The sequence below is a fragment of the Macaca thibetana genome, chromosome 13, assembly GCF_024542745.1.
Source record: "Macaca thibetana thibetana isolate TM-01 chromosome 13, ASM2454274v1, whole genome shotgun sequence".
Classification (NCBI taxonomy): Eukaryota; Metazoa; Chordata; class Mammalia; order Primates; family Cercopithecidae; genus Macaca; species Macaca thibetana.
Window position 1 is genome coordinate 74,921,263 of NC_065590.1, and position 22,676 is coordinate 74,943,938.

The 22,676-nt window shown below is 44.1% G+C and overlaps 2 protein-coding genes across 2 annotated transcripts in view; both read left to right on the forward strand.

Annotated features, from left to right (window-relative positions):
- DPY30 (dpy-30 histone methyltransferase complex regulatory subunit) overlaps positions 1–22,676 on the forward strand; it is a 937,477-nt gene that overhangs the window by 664,882 nt on the left and 249,919 nt on the right. The gene's annotated exons all lie outside the window — the stretch shown is intronic.
- Positions 18,082–22,676, forward strand: part of NLRC4 (NLR family CARD domain containing 4) — a 42,217-nt gene continuing 37,622 nt past the window's right edge. Inside the window, exons 1-2 of the mRNA XM_050754135.1 lie at positions 18,082–18,274; positions 19,001–19,127. The gene's annotated coding sequence lies outside the window, so the exon portion shown is untranslated. The remainder of the gene's footprint in view (positions 18,275–19,000; positions 19,128–22,676) is intronic.

Genomic DNA, 22,676 nt, shown 5'->3' on the forward strand with positions numbered 1-22,676 from the left:
GGAGGAAACTGAGGCCAGAGAAAGTAAAATAGAAGCAGATTTACGACAGTACCTAAATCTCCTAACTTCTAGTCAAGTGTTCTTTTCACTGGAAGGCCCTGTCTACTGATAAGCTTGCCGAAGTTTACAAACTCATCTGCTTTCAAATGTTTACATACGTAACTTTAATATTCAAGCTACATAAATGTGGCTTCCAACTTGAAGAAAGAGGGGTTGGGGTATTTTAGGAGGCCAACTTGGAGAAATACACAATTGATCAGTAACAGAGCAATCAAGAGACATGACTATTACTGTGTTAAATGGTATTTCTAGAAAATTTTCTCACAGGAGGTAACATGTTGGTACTTAAAGGATGAGTAAATGTAGTGGTTTTGTTTGTTTTAGACACAAGGTCGCTCTGTTCCCCAGGCTGGAGTGCAGTGGTGCAGTAATGGCTCCTTGTAACCTCACACTCCTGGGCTCAGGCAATCCTCCCAACTCAGCGGTCTAAGTAGCTGGGACTACAAGCGCCTGCCACCATGCTTGGCTCTTTTTTTTTTTTTTTTTTTTTTGAGACGGAGTCTCATTCTGTCACCAGGCTGGAGTGCAGTGGCATGATCTCGGCTCGCTGCAACCTCCGCCTCCCGGGTTCAAGCGATTCCCCTGCCTCAGCCACCCAAGTAGCTGGGACTACAGGCAAGCGCCACCACGCCTAGCTAATTTTTGTAATTTTAGTAGAGACGGGGTTTCACCATGTTGGCCAGGATGTTCTCTGTCTCCTGACCTCGTGATCCACTCGCCTTGGCCTCCCAAAGTGCTGGGATTACAGGCGTGAGCCACCGTGCCCGGTCGCTTGGCTAATTTGCTAAAACATTTTTTGTAGAGAAGAGGTCTTGCTGTATTGCTCAGACTTGTCTTGAACTCCTGGCCTTAAGCAGTCCTCCTGCCTCGGCCTACCCAAGTGCTGGGATTACAGGCCTTGGGCCATGAGTAAAAATAAAGCAAAGAGATGTGAGTGCTGGCAGCCAGGGTCATAACATTCCAGAGATCATTAGTGGACTTGAGCAACTGGAAGTCATTAAGTTTAATTGGAGCTTAGGTTTCATGAGAAAGAATGGCTACAGATGAGTCTGCCACAGATAGGTAAATAAGAGATTGTGAAATATCTCATGGCCGGGCGCGGTGGCTCATGCCTGTAATCCCAGCACTTTGGGAGGCTGAGGCGGGTGGATCATGAGGTCAGGAGTTAAAGACCAGCCTGGCCAAGCTGGTGAAACCCCATCTCTACTAAAAATACAAAAATTAGCCAGGCGTGGTGGCAGGTGCCTGTAATCCCAGCTACTCTAGAGGCTGAGGCAGGACAATCGCTTGAACCAGCGTGGGGCAGAGGTTGCAGTGAGCCAGGATCGCACCACTGCACTCCAGCCTGGGCAATAGAGTGAGACTCCATCTAAAAAAAAAAAAAATTATATATATATATATTTCATATGCTATTCTACGGAATTTAGATATTTTCCAGAAATGATGGGAGAACCGTTAAAGGAATTAGTATGACATAGTATTATAGACCTCTTAGGATGATTACTGAAAATGTACTATGGATATTTTGACTTGCAGAGCACAGAATTGTATGAAGACTTTATCAGAGATACAAATAAGCCTTGGGCCAGGCACAGTGGCTCATGCCTGTAATCCCAGCACTTTAGGATGCTGAGGCGGGCATATCACCTGAGATAAGGAGTTCAAGACCAGCCTGGCCAACATAATGAAACCCTGTCTCTACTAAAAATACAAAGATTAGCCAGGTGTGGTGGTGTGTGCCTATAGTCCCGGCTACTCAGGAGGCTGATGCAGGATAATCCTTTAAACCCAGGAGGTGGAGGTTGCAGTGAACCGAGATCGTTGGCTGGGCACGGTGGCTCACACCTGTAATCTCAGCACTTTGGGAGGCCGAGGTGGGCAGATCACCTGAGGTTCGGAGTTCGAGACCAGCCTGACTGACATGGAGAAACCTGGTCTCTACTAAAAATACAAAATTAACTGGGTGTGGTGGTACATGTCTGTAATCCCAGCTACTCAGGAGGCTGAGGCAGAAGAATTGCTTGAACCCGGGAGGCGGAGGTTGTGGGGAGCCAAGATCGCACCATTGTACTCCAACCTGGGCAACAAGAGTGAAACTCTTGCCCCGCTCCAAAACAAACAAACAAACAAACAAAAATTGTGTGACTGCACTCCAGCCTGAGCAAGAGAGCGAGACTCCATCCAAAAAGTAAGCTTTGGACTAGAGTTGCAGCACTGGGGATGGGAAAAAGGAAACTGATATTAGAGGTATTAAGGTTAAAAATACCAGGAGTTAGTGATTAGTTGGAAGGGACTGAGAGTGAAGAACCTGAAAAGGAGGCTAAGGTGAGTTCATGTTTCTTACTTCAATGATTGAAACTGCTATTGATCGAGTGAAGAAATAGAAGAAGAGGCACTAGTCTGGTGGGAGGGAAAAGTTTTGAGCATCATAAGTTTAAGAACATGTAGCTTGAGCTATCTAGTTATTCTTTGCCTGTTAAAGACCCAGTGCTCAAGGTAGGGTTCTGAACTATCATAGCATGATAATCATCAGTGCATGGTTGGTAATTACTTCTGTGAATGTGGGTGAGATTGCCCAAGAAGAGTGTGCTGAGTGAGAGAAAAGTGCCAAGAGTGAAACTCTCAGGAAAACCAACATTTAAGGGACAATCTAGGAAGAACTGGCTGGCAAGGAGATGGCATGAATTGCAATTTTAAATAGGATTATCAGGAAAGGAGACCATCTTTCAGAGTCTTGCTCTGTTGTTCAGGGCAGAGTGCAGTAGCGTGATCTCAGCTCATTGCAACCTCTGCTTCCCTGATTTGAGGTATTCTCCTGCCTCAGCCTCCTGAGTAGTTGGGACTACAAGCACCCACCACCATGCTCGGCTAATTTTTCTGTTTGTTTGTTTGTTTGAGACAGAGTCTCTGTTGCCCAGGCTGGAGTGCAATGGCGCGATCTTGGCTCGCTGCAACCTCTGCCTCCCACGTTCAAGCAATTCTCCTGCCTCAGCCTCTCGAGTAGCTGGGATTACAGGTGTGCACCACCACGCCTGGCTAATTTTTGTATTTTTAGTAGAGATGGGGTTTCACCATGTTGGCCAGGCTGGTCTCAAACTCCTGACCTTGTGATCCACCTGCCTTGGTCTCCCAAAGTGCTGGTATTACAGGCGTGAGCCACCGCGCCTAGCTTTTTAAAAAAATTTTGTTTTAGTAGAGACGGAGTTTCACTGTGTTGATCAGGCTGGTCTCGAACTCCTGACCTCAGGTGACCCACCCACCTTTGCCTCCCAAAGTGCTGGGATTACAGGCATGAGCCACCGCGCCCAGCCCTATTGTTTTTTCCTAAAGGTTTTCTATGTTTTTTTCTAAATGTTTTCTAGGGTTTTTTTCTAAAATCTTAGCCTTTTAACTTGAACCTTGAGTCCATTTACATTCATTGTAGTCATAGAAACATTGGATTTATTTTTTTCATCTTATGTTGTGCTTTTCATTTGTTCTGCCTTTTAAATTAAATTTTGTTTTGTTTTCTTATTTTTTTACATCAATTATTTTTTCTCGTTTTATTTTTTCCATTTACTAGTTTGGACATTATACCCTCTATTTTTATTTTTCTTTTCTTTTTTTTTTTTTTTTTTGAGACGGAGTCTCGCTCTGCCGCCCGGGCTGGAGTGCTGTGGCCGGATCTCAGCTCACTGCAAGCTCCGCCTCCCGGGTTTGCGCCATTCTCCTGCCTCAGCCTCCCGAGTAGCTGGGACTACAGGCGCCCGCCACCTCGCCCGGCTATTTTTTTTATATTTTTTAGTAGAGACGGGGTTTCACCGTGTTAGCCAGGATGGTCTCGATCTCCTGACCTCGTGATCCGCCCGTCTCGGCCTCCCAAAGTGCTGGGATTACAGGCTTGAGCCACCGCGCCCGGCCTATTTTTATTTTCTTATTAGTTATAAGAAACTTTTTTTTTTCTTTTTTTTTTGAGACAGAGTCTTTATATGTGGCACAGTGGCTTGATCTCAGCTCACTGCAACCTCTGCCTCCTGGGTTCAAGCATTCTTGTGCCTCAGCCTCCTGAATAGCTGAGATTACAGGCTCCTGCCACCATGCCCAGCTAATTTTTGTGTTTTTAGTAGAGATGGGGTTTTGGCATGTTGGTCAGACTGGTCTTGAACTCCTGACCTCAAGTGATCTGCTCGGCCTTTGCCTCCCAAAGTGTTGGGATTACAGGCGTGAGCCACCGCGCCCAGCCTTCTTTCATTACTTTTAATATCTCTTTGCCTCTCTATATGCTGGTTATAGATACTGAAGTAAATATGGTATGAATTTATTTTTGTTCGTACTGCTTCAAATTAATTGGGTAACCTGAACCTCAAGGTCGTTGTCTTTCTTCAGTTCTTTAAATTTTTAGTTATTATCTCATCTGGCCTTTATGCTACTCTATTTTCTCTCTCATCTCTTTCTGAAACTCCAATTACATATATAACAATAATAGGTAACGCACAATACTTACAGCTAATACTTGCATGGCACGTACTATGTGCCAGACACTGTGGTAAATGGTTACCATTAATTGATTTAATCCTCATGATAACTTCATGAAGTAGGTACTGTTATTTTCCCCACCTTACAAATAAGGAACATGAACCAGAAAAAAAGTTAACCACTCGCCAAAGATTACAGAGACGCTAAGTGATAGAACCAGCACATGAACCCCGGTAATTTGATTCCAGAGTCTCAACCACAAGGCTATAAAACCTCATTGTTTTTTTTGCTACTCTTCAGAGTTCATTATTCCCCGGTTTAATGCCTAATTTTGTCTTGTGGGTTGGTTTTTCTTGTTTTTTGCCTCTGTACAAGGTAATGGGTCACTTTACACAGCTTTGGTTGTCAACTGAATTTGACACCTTAGCAATTAACTTGCAGTAGTCACAACAAAATGTAGAAGAGCAGTTTTGTTTTGTTTTGTTTTGAGACTGAGACTCGCTTTGTCACCCAGGCTGAGTGCAGTGGCGTGATCTCCGCTCAGTGCAACCTCTGCCTCCCAGGTTCAAGCGATTCTCCTGCCTCAGCCTCCCAAGTAGCTGGGACTACAGGCATGTGCCACCATGCCCCGCTAATTTTTGTATTTTTAGTAGAGAGGGGTTTCACCATGTTGGCCAGGCTAGTCTCCAACTTCTGACCCCAGGTGATCTGCCCACCTCGGCCTCCCAAAGTGCTGGGATTACAGGCTTGAGTCACCGCGCCCGGCCAAAAGAGCAGTTTTTGATTTATTTATGTTGGTACTGCTTCACTCTCATTAATCATTCTGTTACTGAGAATATAATCCTCATTTTAGGTATCCATTTTTTCAGTCCAGACTTTGGGAAGCTCAGGATATTTTCAGACTATGATTCTTGTTTCTGGAATCTTGTTTCAGGAATTCGTGTCCTGTTTGGTTCTTTAAATAATGGGTTTGTTGACTTTCAAGGAGTGGTACAAATGCTATATTTATTTTCCAATCTCACTTTCATGTTGTAAATATTGTTTAAGTGAGTTAGTTTACTTATACTAAGCAACTTTAACTATGACCATTGAAATGCCTCAAACCTAAGTGGGAAACCCGTGGCTCCTTTTGTTTTGTTTTTATGTTTATAACTCGTTCCTTTCCTTCCTTTCCTTCTTTTCCTTCCTTTCCTTCCTTTCCTTCCCTTTCTTTCCCTTTCTTTCCCTTCCTTCCTTCCTTCCTTCCTTCCTTCCTTCCTTCCTTCCTTCCTTCCTTCCTTCCTTCCTTCCTTCGTCCCTCCCTCCCTCCCTCCCTCCCTCCCTTCCTCCCTTCCTTCCTTCCTTTTCCTTTTTTGACGGAGTTTTGCTCTTGTTGCCCAGGCTGGAGTGCAGTGCTGCAGTCTTGATTCTCCTGCCTCAGCCTCCCAAGTAGCTGGGATTACAGGCATGCGCCACCATGCCCAGCTAATTTTGTATTTTTAGTAGAGACAGGGTTTCTGCCTGTTGGTCAGGCTGCTCTCAAACTCCCGACCTCAGGTGATCCACCTGCCTCAGCCTCCCAAAGTGCTGGGATTATAGGCGGGAGCCACCGCACCTGGCCTATAACTTTTTCTTATGTTAGAATTGATACATACTTACTGTACAAAAAAAAACCACCCTCTTATATGACCTATAGAGTTAACCACTGTTAACATCTTGGTATAATCTTTACAATCCATTTTCTAAGTATTTTATACATAAAATATAGTCTTTCATACACATTGTTTTATAACATTAGCATTTTCCTGTTTCCCCCACACCACCCCCCGAGATGGAGTCTTGTTCTGTCGCCCAGGCGGGAGTGCAGTGGCGCGATCTCAGCTCACTGCAACCTCCGCCTCCCAGGTTCAAGCAATTCTCTTGTCTCAGCCTCCCGAGTAGCTGGAATTACAGGCCCACGCCACCATGCGCAGCTAATTTTTGTATTTTTAGTAGAGACAGGGTTTCATCATGTTGACCAGGCTGGTCTCAAACTCCTGACCTCAAACAATCCACGCGCCTCGGCCTCCCACAGTGCTGGGATTACAGGCATGAGCCACTGCGCCCTACAACATTAGCATTTCCTTTTTTTTGAGATGGAGTCTTGCTTTGTCACCCAGGCGGGAGTGCACTGGCTCGATCTCGGCTCACTGCAACCTCTGCCTCCAGAGTTCAAGTGATTCTTCTGCCTCAACCTCCCAAATAGCTGGGACTACAGGGAGGCGCCACCATGCCAGGCTAATTTTTGTATTTTTGGTAGAGATGGGGTTTCATCATATTGGCCAGGCTGGTCTCGAACTCCTGACCTTGTAATCTGCCTGCCTTGGCCTCCCAAAGTGCTGGGATTGTAAGTGTAAGCCACTCCACCCGGCCCAACATTAGCATTTTCTAATGTCACTATATATTTTTCTTCTTTCTAAGAGACTCTTGAGATCAACATCATATTTTTCTACAACATTTTAAATGTTGCCTTTTGTTTCATATAACGGATATATGACAGTTTTTGTAAAAGCAAACTCTTTATCTTTAGACATTAAGTTCCTTTCCAAATTTTTATAATTACAGAGAGTACCATGATGAACAGTCTTATTGCTGTGCCTTTTTAAATATTCACATATATTTTCTTAGGATACAAATTTTAAAGAGGAATAACTGAGGAATAAATGTCTCAGGTTTTTAAAAACACATTGCTAACTTGTCCTGCAAGAGGTACCAACAAGTTATGCCTCCACTGGCCAAATGTAGGAGTATCTCTTTCCCTACTCTCATCCCCCTTATTAACACTGAATATAACCTTTTCTTTTTTTTTTTTTTTTTTTTGAGACAGAGTCTCGCTTTGTCACCCAGGCTGGAGTGCAATGGCGCGATCTTGGCTCACTGCAAGCTCCACCTCACAGGTTCACGCCATTCTTCTGCCTCAGCCTCCCAAGTAGCTGGGACTACCACAGGCGCCCGCCACCATGCCCGGCTAATTTTATGTATTTTTAGTAGAGACGGGGTTTCACCGTGTTAGTCAGGATGGTCTCGATCTCCTGACCTTGTGGTTCCCCTGCCTCAGCCTCCCAAAGACCTGGGATTACCGGTGTGAGCCACCGTGCCCAGCCCGAATATAAACCATTTTTAAAACATGCCAATTTGATGGGTGATACATATTTTATTGTTTTAAATTTCATGTTATTTGTTTTAACTAAATGATGATATTTCTAAGTACTAGAAAAATGGACAGAATCCTGAGTGGGTGGAAGAGATACTGGATGTGAATGAAAGGAAATGTCTTCAATTTTGAATTAATACTAGTGAGAGAAGAATAAAATGTAACAACCTGTAGTTTGAAGGTAAATAAACCCCATTTAATTAACATCTTTACAGCCAGGAACCTGATGTTGTGCACACTTAGATGAAAGGGCAGTAACTCAGAAAAACTGAACTGAAAGCTTCCAGGATTTATTTAAGCATATTGTTGAGTCAATACATAAGGACTTGTATGCCATACCATTGGCCAATTTGTTCTTTTTTTTTTTTTGAGACACAGTCTTGCTCTGTTGCCCAGGCTGGAGTGCAGTGGCGCGATTTCAGCTCACTGCAACCTCTGCCTCCCAGGTTCAAGTGATTCTCATGCCTCAGCCTCCCGAGTAGCTGGGATTACAAGCGCCTGCCACCGAGCTCAGCTAATTTTTTGTATTTTTACTACAGACAGAGTTTCACTATCTTGGCCAGGCTGGTCTTGAACTCCTAGACCTTGTGATCCACCCGCCTCGGCCTCCCACAGTGCTGGGATTACAGCACTGAGCCACTGTGCCCGCCCGGCAGTCAATTCGTTCTTAATTCGTTGGTTCTGTATCTTGGTAAATAGCACCCTCCTTCACCTAGTCGTTAAAGCCAGAAATTTGAATTACATTGCAGACTCCTCCCTTTCACTCACCTCTTGAGTCCCCTTCAATCTTCTTGTCCTGTCTCTGAAATAGAACTTGAGAGCACTTCTCTTCATCTTTATGGCTACTACTCTTACTGAAATTACCGTTATCTCACCTAAACGGCTATCACTTCTTAACTGGTTTTACAGTGCAGCAGCTAAAGTGATTCTTTAAAACACAAGCACCATTATTCCTCTCTCAGTGTAGAAACTTTCAGTGGCTTTCCACTACTTTTAGAGTGAAATTTAAACTCCTTTCTCCTGCCAGCCTCCCCAGCCTCATCTCATGCCACTCTTCTGCTTGTAATCAATCATCCTGGCCTTTTTTCAGTTCTTAGAATTAGCTAAGCTCTTTCTCACCTCAAGTCTTCTGTGCTTGCTCTTCTCTGACTAGAACATTGTTCCTTTGCGCTTTCAGGGCTGGTTCCATTCGTTCATGAGAGCTTAGCTTAAATGTCACCATCCTAGCTTCCTTGACCACCATATTAGTCTCTATTATAGTACCCTAGTAATTTATTTCCTAGCACTTATCACAAATATGCCATTATGCTATTTATCTGCTCACTTATTAATTAATTAATTTATTTATTTTTGAGACAGAGTCTCGCTCTGTCACCCAGGCTGGAGTGCAGTGCCACAATCTTGGCTCACTGCAACCTCTGCCTCCCAGGTTCAAGCAATTCTCCTGCCTCAGCCTGCCGAGTAGCTGGGACTACAGGCACGCGCCACCACACCTGGCTAATTTTTGTATTTTTGGTAGAGATGGGGTTTCACATACTGATCAGGCTACTCTTGAACTCCTGACCTCGTGATCTTCCTGCCTCACCCTCCCAAAGTGCTGGGATTACAGGTGTGAGCCACTGCGCCCGGCCTCACTTATTTTTTAAAGGAGTGAAGAAATACAGGAATAAATTAATGCAAAACCTTAACAACATGCATGTCACACCCATTAAGATGGCTGTAATTTTAAAAAGACAGAAATAACAAGTGTTGGCAAGGATGCGAAGAAATTGGAACACTTATACACTGCTCTTTGTGATACAAAATGTAGCTGTTGTTTTAGAAAACTGTCTGGCAGTTCCTCAAATGGTTAAACATAGATGTACCATATGATCTAGCAATTGCGTGCCTAGAGAAATGGAAACATATGGCCACACAAAAATTCGTGTGAACACAAGTACACTAATGTTCATAGCAATAATATTCATAATAGACAAAAAGTGGAAACCACCCAAAGGTTTATCAGTTGATAAGTGAATAAATTAAATTGGTATATCCATACAATGGAATATTATTTGGCAATAAACATGAATGAAGTGGCCGGGAGCGGTGGCTCACGCCTGTATTCCCAGCACTTTGGGAGGCTGAGGTGGGTGGATCACGAGGTCAAGAGATTGAGACCATCCTGGCCAACATGGTGAAACCCCATCTCTACTAAAAATACAAAAAATTAGCTGGGCATGGTGGCAAGCACCTGTAATCCCAGCTGCTTGGGAGGCTGAGGCAGGAGAATTGCTTGAACCCGGGAGGTGGAGGTTGCAGTGACCTGAGATCGCACTATTGCACTCCAGCCTGGGCAAAAAGAGCGAAACTCCGTCTCAAAAAAAAAAAAAAAAAAAAAAGTGAATGAAGTACTGATACATACTAAAATATGGATGAACCCTGAAAACATTATGCTAAGTGAAAGGAGCCAGTCAAAAAGGACCACGTATTATTATTCCATTTATATGAAATGTCCAGAATAGGCAGGTCCATAAAGAGACAGTAGATTAAAGCAACAGCTAAAGAGGACAAGTTTTCTTTGGGGGCTAACAAAAAAATGTTCTAAAAAAAATTTGTTTTTGGGACAGGGTCTCACTCTGTCATACAGGCTGGAGTGCAGTGGCACAATCATGGCTCACTCCAGCCTCAACCTCCACAGGCTCAGGTGACCCTCCCACCTCAGGCTCCCAAATAGCTGGAACTTACAGGTGTGTGCTATTATGACCAGCTAATTTTTTTGTATTTTTTGTAGAGATGGGGTTTTGCCACATTGCCCCGGCTGATCTCGAACTCCTGGGCTAAAGCAATCCCCCGACCTCAGCCTTCCAAAATGTTGGGATTATAGGAGTGGGCCATTGTGCTCAGCCCGTGTTCTAAAATCGATCATGGTGATGGATGCGCAACACTGTGAATATACTATAAGCCATTGAGTTGTACACTTTAAATGGATGAGTTGTAAGGTATATGAATTATATCTCAACAAAGCTGTTAAAAAAAACAAGTGAATGACCTTATGCAGAAAGTGAATAACATCCAATCTGCAGTATATTTTAATGACAGTTACTAAAAATTTGAACTGTGGTTTTAACATATTTCTGTTCAAATCTTATTTTTCCACTTTGTTATATTACTCTAGGCAAGTTAATTTCTTTAAGCCTAAGTTACTCCTCTGTAAAGTAGGGGTAATAATTATCTCATAGATGCGAGTTAAATGACATGTGTAAAACCCTTAGAGTGGTTGGCACATAGTAAACAATATGTGTCATGACAAAAACACTCAGCAAATTAGGAACACAAGTTCCTCATTCTAATAAAGAGTATATGTGATAAGCAGAATAATGGCCCGCCAGAGATGTCTACATCCTGAAATCCAGAATCCATGTGTCTTAGTCTGTTTGGGCTGCTATAACAAAATACCATAGACTGGATGGCTTGTAAGCAACAAATTTATTTCTCACAGTTATGAAGGCTGGACGTCTAAGACCAAGGTGCTGGCAAATTTGGTGGCTTATTTCCTGGTTCATAGTTGGCCATCTTGTCACTATATCCTCACGTGGTGGAAGGGATGAGGGGCTCTCTCAGGCCTTTTTTTTCCAGTCAGGGTGCCTCACTCTGTTGGTCAGACTGGAGTGCAGTGGCACAATCATAGCTCGCTATATCCTCAAACTCCTTGGCTCAAGCAATCCTCCTGCCTCAGCCTCTTGAGTGGCCTAATTTTTAATTTTTATGGGTACACAGTTGGTGTATATATTTATGGGTTACACGTTGGGCCTCTTTTATAAGAGCACTAAGCCCATTTATAAAGGCTTCTCACCCATGACCTAGTCACTTGCCAAAGGCCTTACCTCCTAATATTTTGGGGGTGAGGATCTCAACATACGAATTTTGTAGGGACATAAACATGCAGACCATAGCACTATGAATATGTGTGTTTGTTACATGGCAAAGGGGAATTAAGATTGCAGATGGAATCTTTGCCACATTGGGATAACAAAGGTCTTAAATGGGACACAAAAGGCACAAATCACTTAAAAAAAATGGTGAGGCCCGGCGCGGTGACTCACGCCTATAATCCCAGCACTTTGGGAGGCCAAAGCGGGTGAATCACTTGAGGTCAGGAGTTCAAGACCAGCCTGGCCAACATGGTGAAACCCCATCTCTACTAAAAATACAAAAAATTAGCTGGTGTGGTGGTGTATGCCTGTAATCCCAGCTACTTGAGATACTGAGCCAGGAGAATCACTTGAAGCTGGGAGGCAGAGGTTGCAGTGAGCCAAGATCATGCCGTTTCACTCCAGCCTGGGCAACAAAGCCAGACTCTGTCTCTCTGTCTCTCTCTCTATATATATATATATGAGTAGAATTTCCTCAAAAATTAAAAGTTCTGCTCTTTGAAAGACATTGTTAAGTCAATGAAAAGGCACATCACAAGCTGGAAGAAAATAGTCACAATCCAGACATCTGATAAATGATGTGTCTCCAGAATACTTCAAGAATCCTTATAACTCAATGTCATTAAAACATGAGCAAAAGATTTGAACAGATGCTTCACAAAGAAGATATTCATTTGGCCAATAAGCACATCAAAGATGCACAGCATCATTAGTCACAAGGGAAATGTAAGTCATAACCGCAATGAGATACCTCTTCAGACTCATTAGTGATTATTTGGGGTGGCGGGATTGTGGGTTATTTTTGTCTTTTCTGTATTTTCAAAGTTTTTGAATTTAACATCTATTACCTTTGTGAATAAAAAGTGTTCTAGGCCAGGCATGGTGGCTCATACCTGTAATACTAGCAGTATGGGAGGCCAGGGTAGTAGGATGGCTTGTGTCCAGGAGTTTGAGACCAGCCTGGGCAACATGGCAAAACCCTGTCTCTACAAAAATAAAAAAAACATTTTGCTAGGCGTGGTGGTAAGTGCCTGTAGCCTCAGCTACTTGGAAGGCTGAGGTGGAAAAATCACTTGAGCCCAGGGGGTCAAGGCTACAGTGAGCCAAGATCATGCCATTGCACTGCAGCGTGGATGACACAGTGAGACCCTGTCTCAAAAAAAAAAAAGTATTCTAAAAAGGTAAAAGCAGTTGAATGAGTTTCTAATGGTGTAGAACAGCAATCCCCAGCCTTTTTGGCACCAGAGTTTCATGCGAGACAGATTTTCCATTTACCAGTTAGCACCCGGGGCTTGAGGACCCCTGGTGTACAAGTACATCCAATGCTTGCTACGTTTTCTTCTTTGAGCTGTAAAGGTAATTATCTCATTCATTGCATACTTTTGCACAATTAGGTTTTTTAACGCTAGAAAACACTACGTTCACTTTTCAAATATAAATAGGCTAACCCAGGACCACCCTCTTAAAGTGTGGTGAATGAATTATTATTTTATTTTATTTTATTCTTTTGAGATGGTGTCTCACTCAGTTGTCCAGGTTGGAGTGCAGTGGCATGATCTTGGCTTACTACAACCTCTGCAAACTCTGTCTCCCAGGTTCAAGTTATTTTCATGCGTCAGCCTCCCAGGTAGCTGGGTTTCTGGACATGCACCCCCATGCCTGGCTAATTTTTCTTTCTTTCTTTTTTTTTAAGTAGAGACGGGTTTTGCCATGTTGGCTAGGCTAGTCTTGAACTCCTGGCCTCAGGTGACCCACCCTCCTTGGCCTTCCAAAGTGCTGGGATTACAGATGTAAGCCACCACACCCAGCCAGATGAACAATTTTGTTTTGTTTTGTTTGAAACAGAATCTCACTCTGTCACCCAGGCTGGAGTGCAATGTCACGATCTCGGCTCACTGCAACATCTTCCTCCCAGGTTCAAGCGATTCTCATAACTCAGCCTCCTGAGTAGCTGGGATTACAGGCATGCACCATCACGACTGGCTAATTGTTTTGTATTTTTTAGTAGAGGTGGGGTTTCACCACATTGCCAAGGCTGGTCTCAAACTCCTGGCCTCAGGTGATCCACCCACCTCGGCCTCCCAAAGTGCTGGGATTACAGGCGTCAGCCACCACATCCAGCCAGGATGAATGATTTTAGATACTGTCTAGCAAGCCCTGCTCATTTTTTCCTACCAGGACTACTCTCAATAACCCTGAGTCCATTGACCCAGACATCTAGAGCATCAGTGGATGATGGGGGTACGCCCTCCTGCCTAGCTTCTGGAGGCTTCTCTCTGTAGCATTGAGGAAGTCTGGAATTTTCAGTCCTCTACTAGAGCTGGGAGAAGCAGAGAGAGAGAGAGAGAGCCAATGTGTCAGGCAGGGGTGAAGAACATGCAACCGAAGGCTGAGATGTAGACTGCCGACTTGGAACAAGAGGAGGAGATAGCCATATGTTAGCAACTTGGTAAATGGCTTCTACCTTGGGGATGTTAGTATCATAATCTGGGAAACTGCCGAAATGCTAGAACACAAATGCAAGGAGTGCAAAAAGCATGACGAGATCGAGCGTGGTGATTCACACCTGTAATCCCAGCACTTTGGGAGGCTGAGGTGGGCAGCTTGCTTTAGGCCAGGAGTTTGAGACCAGCCTGGCCAACAAGGCAAAAACCCATCTCCACTAAAAATTACAAAAGTTAGCCGGGCATGGTGGTGCATGCCTGTAATCTCAGCTACTCAGAAGGCTGAGGCAGGAGAATCGCTTGAACCTGGGTGATGGAGATTGCAGTGAGCCGAGATTGTGCCACTGCACTCCAGCCTGGGTGACAGAGTTAGACTCTGTCTCAAAAAGAAAGCATGACTAATTCCCCTAAATAAGTAATTTTATGGTCAGGCGCAGGGCTCATGCCTGTAATCCCAGCACTTTGGGAGGCTGAGGCGGGTGGATCACGAGGTCAGGAGATCAAGATCATCCTGGCTAACATGGTGAAGCCCCCTCTCTACTAAAAATACAAAGAATTAGCCGGGTGTGGTGGCAGGCGCCTGTAGTCCCAGCTACTCGGGAGGCTGAGGCAGGAGAATGGCATGAAGCCGGGAGGTGGAGCTTGCAGTGAGCTGAGATTACGCCACTGTACTCCAGCCTGGGTGACAGAGTGAGACTCCATCTCAAAAAAAAAAAAAAAAAGAAGTAATTTTATCATTAATTGACTCCCTGTACATGATATTCATTTGTCGCAGGCATCTGAAACATGTTCCCTCTTCCCTGTGCCATGCCTCCGCAAATATGTGAACACAGTTATCAAACCTCCTTGAAATTCTTTCTTCTTCTTGCCAAATATCTCTAGTTGTTTCAAATGTTAATTTTAGAACAGGATTTCAGACTCCTTGGGAGTGAATCTGTCCTCCAGCATTTAGTTTATTCTACCAAAGCCTCTTTTACATAGAGTATCTGAATTATTAGTCCAATTTTAAGGGGTGAGGATGGGGAATTATATATATTTATATACTTATAAATATTTGTATTTATATACTTACATATAAATATATGTATTTATATAATGTATATAAATATGTATTTATATACGATGTTATATAAATACATATATTTATATATTATATAAATATATACATATTTATATATAACTTATATTTATATGATGTATTTACATATATGTATATATAATGTTATATCATGTATAATGTATACTTATATATAAATTCTAATAATATATTATACATAATATAAATATAGATATGGCAGAGGATAATAGGTACAATGTGCTTCTATTCCTAAAGGAAGTAGTCAAGAAGATTTAACCCTCCTGGCCAGGCACTGTGGCTCACACCTGTAATCCCAGCACTTTGAGAGGCCGAGGTGGGCAGATCACCTGAGGTCAGGAGTTTGAGACCAGCCTGGCCAAGATGGTGAAACACCGTCTCTATTAAAAATACAAAAATTAGCCAGGCGTGGTGTTGAACGTCTGTAAGCACAGCTACTTGGGAGGCTGAAGCAGGAGAATGGTGTGAACCTGGGAGGCGGAGGCTGCAGTGAGCCAAGATCACGCCATTGCACTCCAGCCTGGGCGATGAGAGTGAAACTGTCTCAAAAAAAAAAAAAAGTCATGCACAGTGGCGCACACCTGTAATCCCAGCTACTTGGGAGACTGAGGCAGGAGAATCGTTTAAACCCAGGAGGTGGAGGTTGCAGTGAGCCGAGATTGCGGCCACTGCTCTCCAGCCTGGGCAACAGAGGGAGACTCTGTCTCAAAAAAAAAAAAAAAAATCAACCCCTCTTTATTAAGGCATATTAGGAAGCTGCCAGCCTGATTTAGCCCAGTGACTTCCCTGCCACTAAATATGTAAGCAGAAGACGACGACTTTTCTAGAAAGAAAAGTATCGTGACTTTTTCCTTCTCTCCGCATTAAACTGGGAGTGAAAAACATGAGTATCTACAGATGCTTAAAGTCACAGAATAGTTAGTGCCATGTGGCACTTCACAAATGGCATCTGAGCTGATATTCACAACAACCCTGGGGCAAGCTGGGGAACCATCACTGCACTGCTAAGAAGCTGAAGTGGCTTGTATTAATCACAGGGAGGAACCCAGACTTGAACCCAGGTCTCTTTGGCTCCAGAGCTCTGGGCATGTCCACTTTACTACACTCCCAGGATAATAAGGGTTGGGAGAGACTGGGAGGAAGAGCATAAGGGCAGGGGACATAGCTTTTGGAACGCAGGATGCCAAAGTTACTAGTTGATTACCTATTTGAAATGCCCTGAAAACACCTGAATGCAAATCCACTCACAAAGGAAACTGATGAGGCAGTCCGGAAGATGTACTTGAATGAATGTGGATATAATTTTGCTTATTTTACTATGAAATACTACTGTATTAGTCTACTGTGGTTGCTGTAACAAAATATCACAAACTGGGTGGTTTAAAACAACAGAAATTTATTCTCTCACAGTTCTGAGGACCAGAAGTCCAACATCAGTATCATGGGACTGAAATCAAGGTGTCAGCAGGGCCACACTCTTTCTGGGAGCTTTAGGGGAGAATCCACTTATGCCTCTTTCAGCTGCAGGTGGCCACTGGCATCTTTTGGCTCACAGCCATATTACTCGAATCTCTGCATTCATGGTCTTACTGCCTTCTCCTCTTCTATCAGTTTCAAATCTCCCTCTGGCTGTCTCTAACAAGGACCATTATTAAGGGCCCAACTGGATCATCCAGAATTCTCTCCCCATCTTCAGAGCCTTAAATGGATCACATCTGAAAAGACACAATATTTACAGGTCCCAGGGATTAGGACCTGGGATATTTGGGTAGCCATTATTCAGCCTACTACAACCATATTTCTACATTTTCCCTTTTTATTCTATATCACATCATTTATTAGTACAAAAGTAATAGGTGTTTGCTATAGAGAATTAGAATATGCAGGTTGGGCATGGTGGCTCCTGCCTGTAATCCCAGTACTTTAGGAGGCCAACACAGGCAGATCACTGGAGACCAAGAGCTCAAGACCAGCCTGGTCAACATAGCAAAACCCTGTCTTTACTAAAAATACAAAAAATTAGCCATGGTGGTGGCCCATACCTGAAATTGAGAGGCTGAGGCACAAGAATTGCTTGAGCCTGGGAGGTGGAGGTTGCAGTGAGCCAAGATTGAGCCAATGCACTCCACTCCAGCCTGGGCAACAGAACGAGACTCTGTCTCAAAAAAATAAATAAATAGGCTGGGCACGGTGGCTCACTCCTGTAATCCCAGCACTTTGGGAGGCTGAGGCGAGCGGATCATGAGGTCAGGAGATCGAGACCACAGTGAAACCCCGTCTCTACTAAAAAATACAAAAATTAGCCGGGCGCAATGGTGGGCACCTATAGTCCCAGCTACTCGGGAGGCTGAGGCAGGAGAATGGCATGAACCCGGGAGGCAGAACTTGCAGTGAGCTGAGATCTGGCCACTGTACTCCAGCCTGGGCGACAGAGCGAGACTCTGTCTCAAAAAAAATAAAAATAAATAAATAGATAAAAACAAATAAATAAATAAATAAAATTAGAATATACAGATAAGCCAAAGAAGGAAATATAAAATTGCCTATAATTGTATTCCCCAGCAATAAGCACCATGACTATTTTGGTGGCTGTCTTTGCAGTTTTTTCTCTTGAACATATGTTTATATGTAGGCTTCATTACAATTTAAAAATCTAGCTGATAGGGTAGCCCTCAATCTCACTTCAGAGAAGCCCACCTCACAAGTTAGGAAACACTGACACTGATGCTCCCTTAGAAAACCCAGGATGTAGACATTTATTTGTGGGGAAGCTTTGATATCCCTCTATGGCAGATAGGCTACTGTCAGAATGTTCTTTTTGAAATAAGAAGTTACATAACATAAAGACAGAGGAAAGAGTATGCAAGAGTGTCATCCTCAAGAGAAGTGCAAAGAGATTTCTTCATTCCTCAGCTGAGTATAAGCTGGCCTCCTGGAGTCTGTGAACACAAGTGTCCAATGTGAGTGTGCCCTTGTGAGCCCCTGGCTGTTTATACTCCAGAGGGTGTCCCCGTGCATCTTCGGTGGAGTGGACCAAAACTGGTGATCCATTTGCCCTGTGTGACCTTGCCCAGTACCCTGCTGACTGAGAGTACACATCTGCTGGAAGTCCTCTGGGCTTCAAGATGCAGGGGTAAGTATGACCTTGACTGCAGTAGCAATATGCTTTAGCCAACTAAGCTGGCTCATTTCATTTACCGCTCTATCTCCCATGGTTGAGCATTAAAAATACATGTTGGGACTGGGTGAGGTGGCTCACGCCTATAATCCCAGCACTTTGGGAGGCCGAGGCGGGCAGATTATCTGAGTTCAGGAATTTGAGACCAGCCTGGACAACATGGTGAAATCCTGTCTCTACTAAAAATACAAAAATTAGCTGGGCGTGGTGGTGCACGCCTGTAATTTTAGCTACTGGGAGGACTGAGACAGGAGGAACGCTTGAACCTGGGAGGCAGAGGTTGCAGTGAGCTGAGATCGTGCCACTGCACTCCAGCCTGGGTGACAGAACAAGACTCTGTCTCAAAAAAAGAAAGAAAGAAAGAAAGAAAGACAGAAAGAGAAAAAAAATACATGTTGGATGTTCAAAAGACTTTGTTTCATTTTAAGGCATAGAATAAATAACTGAACAGCAATAGAATTCCTATGTTGTGAACAAACAGGAAACAAATGAGCAATTCCTTTCTTGAGGGAATTTCTAGCTCTTGCATCCTTAACTCTGAAGTCCTACTTCTTCCCCGGCTACACCCATCTTCCCTTTCTGAACTGGTAGTACTTGTGTCCAAACCACTCTTATTGTGCTTTGAAAAAAAAAAAAGGAACTGCTCAGCAGTTCCCCTCTCTGTGCACTCTCCTTTCACAGAACAAGAAGGCATCTGGTCTACAAGAACTCGAGACCTCACTGAAACGGAAAGCAAATACAAAGAAACTTTATTTTAAAAACGTGTCTTGGTCCCCCCAAGAAGAGGGCAATTGGATTGCTCAGCCAGGTACTGTGGGTAGAGAGAAAGGGATTTTTTTTTTTTTTTTTTTTTTTTTTTGAGACGGAGTCTCGCTTTGTGGTCCAGGCTGGAGTGCAGTGGCCGGATCTCAGCTCACTGCAAGCTCCGCCTCCCGGGTTTACGCCATTCTCCTGCCTCAGCCTCCCGAGTAGCTGGGACTACAGGCACCCGCCACCTCGCCCGGCTAGTTTTTTGTATTTTTTAGTAGAGACGGGGTTTCACCGTGTTAGCCAGGATGGTCTCGATCTCCTGACCTCGTGATCCGCCCGTCTCGGCCTCCCAAAGTGCTGGGATTACAGGCTTGAGCCACCGCGCCCGGCCGAGAAAGGGATTTTTAAGGTCTGGGACCCAAATATTAAAACCTGGGTTTACATTCATTTAAAGCTTGTGTCTGGGACGTACAAAAGCCTTAACATTGACGAGTGTGATTTGCATGACTGGCGGGATTTCCTGCCGAGAAACTTTTAGGGGTGGTTAATTGGGTCTGCTGGGGTTTCATCAGGTTCAAGGGGTACATGTACCCCCTTGGACTACTGTGAGATGGAAAGGACTTTGAAAACACTTTTTGGCATTACAGAAAGGAAACTCACCCTTTTGTTTTGTTTTGTTTTGTTTTTGAGACGGAGTCTTGCTCTGTCACCCAGGCTGGAGTGTAGTGGTGTGATCTCAGCTCACTACAACCTCTGCCTCCTGGGTTCAAGCAATTCTCCTGCCTCAGCCTCCCGAGTAGCTGGGATTACAGGCACCCGTCACCGTGCCCTGGCTAATTTTTGTATTTTTAGTAGAGACAGGGTTTCACCATGTTGGCCAGGCTGGTCTCAAACTCCTGACCTCGTGATCTGCCCACTTCGGCCTCCCAAAGTGCTGGGATTACACGTGTGAGCCACCGCGCCCGGCCAGGAAACTCACTCTTGTTGCTAAGACTGTTGTTAGAATCACAGATGATCAAAGCTGAAAGGAACCAGGTAGACTACTTAGTCCATCCAATCTCCCGAGTTACTGATGAGAAACCTGGTATTTGGAGACAGAAGTGAAAGAAATCACCCTTTACGGGACACCTATTTCGTGATAGGGTCTTTACATACATTATCTCAGTTGATCCTTGCAGCCTGGCTTTGAGAGGTGGAAAATGTGGTAGAGAGGAGTTAAATGTCCTGCCCTACATCACACTGCTAATTGTCTACAAAACTAGGATAGAACCAGTTAGCACACTTCTTAACAGTTCACACACTTCTATAATACTAGTCATATTAATTTGTTTAAAATACCACAGACTGCGTGGCTTAAACAACAGAAATTTGTATTCTCACAGTTCTGGAGGCTGGAAGTCCAAGATCAAGGTGTCAGCAGGGTTAGCTTCTCCCCACACCTCTCTCCTTGGCCTTTTCTCTCTGTATGCACATTCTGGCATCTCCCTTTGTGTGTCCCAATTTCCTCTTCTCATCACAGCCTCTTTTCAGCTTAATGACCTCTTTAAAGGCCCTGTCTCCAAATACAGTCACATTCTGAAGTTCAGGGCTTCAACATATGGATTTGGGGGAAGCCCAGTTCAGCACATAACACTATTATTAACATGTGAGATTGCTGAAGCCTATTAAACACCTGAGAACATTCTAGTCTAGAGCCTTTTCACTAGAAAGGAAGACAGATAACACCCACTGACCACCTTTATCACAACTACTTTCATGTTTAATCTTCACAACAGTCCAAGGAGGTGGATATTAAAGCAAGATTTGGAAAGACTAAGTAACATGTCTAGGGATACTTACCTCATAAGCTTCAGAGTGAGGATTTGAATTCAGATCTGCAATGCCAAAGCACACACATTTTCCATTTCCGTGTGCTTCCTGTCTGCTCCTAATTATATGTACTCTTTCCCTTATTTTATCCGTGAGGTGTGGGAATGACCCCATAGACGTGGGTTATATTGGTCCAGAGAAACTTCAGTTCTTTGAGGAGCTCATGTAACCATTTGTAAGAAACTGCTAATTTTAGAATTAGTTCTAAATACTATTTTCCAGCCAGGCACAGTGGCTCATGCCTGTAATCCCAGCACTTTGGGAGGCCGAGGCGGGCAGATTGCCTGAGCTCAGGAGTTCACGACTAGCCTGGGCAACATGGTGAAACCCCGTCACTACTAAAATACAAAAAATTAGTCAGCCATATTGGCATGCGCCTGTAGTCCCAGCTACTCGCGGGGCTGAGGCAGGAGAATCGCTTGAACCTGGGAGGTGGAGGTTGCAGTGAGCTGAGAGCGTGCCACTGCACTCCAGCTTGAGAGACAGAGTGAGACTCCATCTTTCTCTCTCCTCTCTCTCTCCTTCTCTCTCTCTTTCTCTGTGTGTGTGTATATATATATGTTATATATATTATATATATTATTTTCCAATGTACAAATGTGGGGAAAGGACTTCTTCCACCCAATTCAGTTATTCACTGGACAGCTTGTGGGGAGGGGTTGCAAGGCCATAGCTACATTCCAGGGGAGTACACAGGTTGCAGTCCTATTCTTTTTTTTTTTTTTTTTCTGAGACGGAGTCTCTCTCTGTCACCCAGGCTGGAGTGCCATGGTGCTATTTTGGCTCACTGAAACCTCCACCTCCTGGGTTCAAGCAACTCTCCTGTCCCAGCCTCCCCAGCAGCTGCGATTACAGGTGTGTACCTCCACGCCTGGCTAATTTCTTGTATTTTTAGCAGAGACGGGGTTTCACCATGTTGGCCAGGCTGGTCTCAAACTCCTGACTTAAGGTGATCTGCCCTTCTTGGCCTCCCAAAGTGCTGAGATTACAAGCATGAACCCCCATGCCTGGTCCACAGCCCTGTTCTGTATGCCAGTGGGTAACTGAGAAAAATTACATGAGCTTCAGTGTATGGGTTGATTTTGTTCTTGAGAGCAATTAAAAACTTTATACTTTTTAGCTCCTTCCTCTATCTTCTTCCTCTTTTTCTACTCTTACTTAAACTTTGACCCAGTCAGGGATGGTTTGATTCTTCCCAAACCCACCCCTTTTTGGGGAAGTAGAAAGGGAGAGAAGAATCTATAGTTGCTGCTATTCACTGAGTCCTTCTGGTGTGCCAGTCACTACTACCACTACGCGTGTCAGTGGTAAAGCTGTAGTTTGAACACAATCCTGACACCAAAATGTGCCCTTGCTTATGCTCCTGAGCTGCCCCCATTTCTTTTCTTTCTTTCTTTTTTTTTCTTTTTCTTTTTTCTTTTTTTGAGACAGAGTCTCCCTCTATCACCAGACGGAGTGCAGTGGCGCAATCTCGGCTCACTGCAACCTCCACCTCCCAGGTTCAAGTGATTCTCTTGCCTCAGCCTCCCGAATAGCTGGGAGTACAGGCGCCCGCCACCACGCCTGGCTAATGTTTTGTATTTTTAGTAGAGACGGGGTTTCACCATGTTGGCCAGGATGGTCTCAATCTCTTGACCTCATGATCCACCTGCCTTGGCCTCCCAAAGTGCTGGGATTATAGGCGAGAGCCACCACACCTGGCTGCTCCAATTTCAATGACAATTTTTTTATATTGTTA